We start from the raw sequence: 438 nt of genomic DNA on the forward strand, positions 1-438 counted from the left end.
AAAAAAAAAAAAAAAAAAAAAAAAAAAAAAAAAAAAAAAAAAAACAAGGATGGCTAGATTTTATACTCGATTTTTCTTGATTCATAACAAAAAATAAGTGATATGGCTAGATTTTATACTCGATTTTTCTTGATTTGGTACCCCACTCTTCCCGGATTTATTTTCGATCTTGTTTTGCGATTTCAAAATCAAAAATCAGAAGACAATTTCTAGGGTTTATAAGATCAAAATATACAAAATTTGTAAAATAGGTTATCTTACCTGAGATTAGGTTACCCAAACTCGGTATATGCTTATAGATTTCCTGTCAAAAGGTTAGTTTTGATTTCTGGTTTTGATTTATGGTATATTAGGGTTCATACCATAAACTCTGTGAAGGAAAAATGTGAATGAACGAGTTCTTAAGAGATCAGGAAATCAAAGATGAGATTCATGAGA

General features: G+C 28.1%; 1 long non-coding RNA gene across 2 annotated transcripts in view; it reads right to left on the bottom strand.

Annotated features, from left to right (window-relative positions):
- Positions 1-427, bottom strand: part of LOC113341267 — a 921-nt gene extending 494 nt beyond the window's left edge. For both annotated transcript variants that reach the window (XR_003355848.1, XR_003355847.1), the window contains exon 1: positions 262-427. This is a non-coding gene — a long non-coding RNA (uncharacterized LOC113341267). The remainder of the gene's footprint in view (positions 1-261) is intronic.
- Between the last annotated feature and the right edge of the window lie 11 nt (positions 428-438).

The sequence above is a fragment of the Papaver somniferum genome, unplaced genomic scaffold (assembly GCF_003573695.1).
Source record: "Papaver somniferum cultivar HN1 unplaced genomic scaffold, ASM357369v1 unplaced-scaffold_28093, whole genome shotgun sequence".
Lineage (NCBI taxonomy): Eukaryota > Viridiplantae > Streptophyta > Magnoliopsida > Ranunculales > Papaveraceae > Papaver > Papaver somniferum.